We start from the raw sequence: 4,543 nt of genomic DNA, 5'->3' as shown, positions 1-4,543 counted from the left end.
AATTGATGAATGAGATGCTGGTAGTCCTGAACCTTGTGGATGTTGTTGAGGTGGTTAGTCGGGTGCAAGTGATGAAGTGATGGATTGAGCAGCAGTAACAGACTAAAATACAACATACATGAGTTAAGATTTATGTTGATTGAACCGAAATATATTTAAAAATAATATAATGTTACCGGAACAAGTCTTGTTCTTCGAATCAATTGGGAGCCCGAATTTGAATCAATTGTATCATCAGAAGGTAAAGACGCTGCAAGGAGATTCTGGATGGATGGCTCACTGTCATCGGAAGAACTCTCGCTCGATGGCTGCAACTGTAACTGATAAAAGATTGAAGTCAAACGGATTGTAAGTGGATGTGGTTTTCGAAGAATTTTAGTTTAAATATATAAGTAGAAAGTAATTACCCTTCTGGAAGTTTTTGAAGGACTTCTTCGACTCTTTTTGGGAGGTTGTCGTGAAAAAGCTGTAGCTTCGATTTTTCTTTTTAAAGGCCTCTTGGGAGAGTCTTCTGCAGCAGGGACCACTCAAACAACAGAACGTTTGATCTCTTCTAAAGTACAATTGTACTTAGAGTAGTAGGTGGTCCACCAATCGAAGCAGGATTTTGTAATGTATGAGCTTCGTTCGTAAACAAGGTGATTGTAACCCTCCCTTTGTTGTTGATTCTTCGAGAGGTAGATGTCAAGCTCTTTCTTTGAAGTCAAAGTGATATGGCAAAAGGGTTTCCTGTTTCTGGGGAGTGGAGTTTGGATGGTTTGTGAGAAGCCTAGATGTCTAGCTGTGTAGTGAGGGGGCATACAGAGTTGCTTTGAAACGTTCTTTTTTATGCTAAGGTAGCCCTTGGAATCACCTGGACAGCTAGTAAATTGGTCCAACTCCTATTAGCAAGTTCGCTCTCTTCGGTATCGTTGGGGAAGAGGAGGCGTTCGAGCTAGGTAGGACCACAATTTCGATGCAAAAAGGGGGTGAAATTGAAGTCCTCATTATGGAAGTCTTTACAAGAGTGAAAAAGGAAAAAGAAAGCCCAAAATTGGTCTTCATCCAATTCAGCTTCTGGAAAATTTGGCTTGAAGTTAGCCAGTCAAAAACCCTCAATGTGCTGTTTGTTTGAAACACCACCTCCAGGCTTTATCATGTACTTTTCAAAAATGGCGTTTAGTCAAAGCTGGAGAAGCCAGAGAGGGCTCCCTGTACTGATCAAGTAGTTGTTTCGAAGACAGTTAACGAATTGGCCAAGTTCTTCGAAAATGTATCCTAGAAGTAGCTTGGCCAAATTAAGGTTGTTTCCTTCATGAAGTAGGGCGGCAAGAGGAATAAAAAGCTTCTGCATTTGAACACTTCAAGAGCAGAAGATAATTGTGTTTAACTAGTAGAACAAAAAAACCACATGTTCATCATCTGTGATAGGGCTACCATCTGCGCGCATATGATGAACAATGAAGTCACTGTAGGAAGTTGTGGGGGCAATGTTGTACTGTTGTTTAGGCTGCATATCAGAAGTGAAATCTGGAGGACTAATTGGGAGTCCTGTAATAGCAGCCACATCTAGAAGTGACATGCCAATCTTCCCACAAGAAAGGTGAAAATTATTGGTAGTCCTATTCCAGAAAAAGGTTACGGCTCCAATCATCCAAGGGAGCGTTAAAGGAGAAAAGTCAGAAGGTCTTGAATCCCGAGAGCCCTCCAAGCAGAACTCTTCGATGGAGCAAGACATTTATACCAGGCTGTGAAGTCGGTTCCACGAGGGGTGATTTTCGGGTTGTTCCTAAAGGGTTTTTGATTGATAAAGAAAGAAATATCAAGGTCTTGATTAATCAACAAGTCCTCCCCTTAAGTATTGGGAAAGAAAGGGAGTTTTTTGTTCGCCTGTTCCAAGTTCTCAATAGAACCAATAAAACAATGGGTATCTTCACCCACAGTAAAAAGAATGAGAATCCTGGAATCATCAATTGAAGCTGTGGGTCATCAATAACTTCATCATTTACCTGGTTTAGCACATGCAAGGCCGGAGGAGCCGGTGGTTGCACCATAGGATGTTTGCCCTTGTCCAGAGTAGGAACGTGAGATGAAGAAGCAGTCATTGATGAGCAGAAAAAAATGAAGGTCGAAGAATAGAGGTTGTACGAGAAGGGAGAATGCAAGAGAAGTTAAGAGAATAAGGATTCGAGAAAGTTGAACAAGATGGAAGTGTTGATTTTAAAGGGAGTTTTGGTTTAGCCGTTATTACAGAGGAAATTCAAAGAGAAAAGAGGTAACTTTATGAAGAAGGCGAAGTGGTGGAGAGAGAAAGTGTGGATCGTAGGAGACGTGTCCAACGGGTCAGAATTAATGGAGAAGGTAAATGGTAATTATTATCGGTTAAGGAGATTGACGATTGGATTAGGATTAAGTGTTTCATCTTCCAAGATATGACGTCGAAGGCAAACACATTAATCCTAGGGGACAATTTGTTAGTCGAAACAATTTGTTTCGAAAGATTAAGCTGATTCGAAATGCTGGTGAAGGGTCAGAAAGGAAGTAGATGTCGAGAAGATGCACGTGCAAGCATTAATCGGAAGTTATTGGATACGGACTTGATTTAGACACCTTGACAAATCGAACAATTACTCGAATAAAGAATCGAATAGTTTTTAGAATGGAGAATCGAGCAGTTACACGGGTAGGGAAGTCGAAGGTTTTCTCTGAGTTAGGAAATTATTGGTAATGCTCATGAGCAAAAAGTGGGAACAGTTACCTAAGAATTCGCGTACAAGGCAGCATCGTGTAATTAATGGTCACTTATAGAAGTGGGGTATAAATATTAGTAAGTTTTAGGAAATAGGGGTTGGAACTTCTTTTCAGAAATGCACTCAAGTACACTCATATCCCAGTGAATTCCTGAGTCTGCATTTGAGTTCGATTTCTGTAGGGTTCCTTCCATTGTCTTTATCTTTTATTTACAATTCTTGCAAAAACTTTATCTTTCAAGCAAATTTATCTTTCAAGTATCGTTTAATTTTCATGTTCAATTTACATTTTAGTACCTTTAATTTTCATGTCCAAAGCCCTTTGATCCAATCGAAGGCATCTTTATTGCTTTCTTTAAATTTCAATACAAACTTTTTCGATTTCAGTCAATTTTACTTTTCGAATCCTTTATTTTACACTTCTTTTACCCTTTTGCACTTTTTGAACTTATTTCCTGTCTTAATACTCGTCTATTCGAGAACTTTTGATACACTTATAGAAAATTGGTACCTGCAAAAGAGGAGTTGGTTTCGCTCCCAGACCATTAGAATCAAACTACCATCGATTTGTTAAAAATCGACAAAACAATTGTTTTTGATCATTAGTTAGCTATTAATGTTTAAAAATATAAGATAAAATATGTTGTTAGATTACTAAATGACTAAAATAATTAAACTAAAAAATTTGAGTTGATAACTAAGTGATAGATTAAAAATAAAATTTTAAAATTGTCTTTTTTTTTTGGATGATTTTAAAATTGTCTTTTAACTCGTGTGTTTGTTTGCTCTGTTAAGTACTAACGTAATAAGTTAAAAATTCACGTAGCAAATTAAACTGTTTACGTGACAAGATGTGCCATATTAATATCTAATGACCAAACTTAACAACTTTAAAAATTTACTAGCAAAAATATATATAAAAAAATGTATCATTGAAACTAAAACAAAAATATAATGCATGTATTTTACAGTGATCAAAATGTATTTAAACATTATTTTTTTATTATCCATGTACACCAAATAAATAAATTCTGATTTATGTCTACATAAGCTTAAAAGGAAAAAAAAGGTTTTCAACCTTCTAATTATCGAAAATGTTTGGGACTTAAAAAAAAAAGTCATAGTTTGCCGTTTCTGACTTTTATTTGCATATAATTAATATCACTAGAATAAATATATAATATTAAATATAATAACTATATAACTATAAATATTATATATAAACTTATAAATATTAAGTTAAATAAAATAATTTTTAATTATTATTTTCCCTGCATTACTCATAATAATTAGCATGCTCGTGTTAATATTAAGTCGGTACCTACTAATTGAAACTATCAAGTTATTTTAATTTTGAGATAGGATGAAACTCATTTTAAAATAATCATTTCAAAGTAATAAGTGGATCTCCACATACACCCATTGATTATTTATTTCTCTATCTCTAGAAAAGACAATTTCGTAGTTCATTTTGATTATCTATTAAAAATCATTCAGATGATCAATATTTTTTTATTTTTTTATCAGAATAGACACAGAATACATTAATTTAGTATCTTTAAACATAATATTTCTGACTATATTTCTGCCAAACACAATTTTATATTTCTCTATCTTTATTTTAATATCCTATAACTATAAACAAATGCAGTCTAATTATAGACCTAACACATTTCATAATTAAGATTTAACTAAGAAAAGTATATCCATCTATCATCTATATATGATGGAATCTTTTATTCAATTGAATATTAAAAAGTTTTGATCTCCTTTTCTTTTTGTAGACTTCAATCAATATATATATTATATATGAA

This window comes from Arachis ipaensis, chromosome B10 (assembly GCF_000816755.2).
Source record: "Arachis ipaensis cultivar K30076 chromosome B10, Araip1.1, whole genome shotgun sequence".
Classification (NCBI taxonomy): Eukaryota; Viridiplantae; Streptophyta; class Magnoliopsida; order Fabales; family Fabaceae; genus Arachis; species Arachis ipaensis.
Note: the sequence above shows the minus strand (reverse complement) of the source record.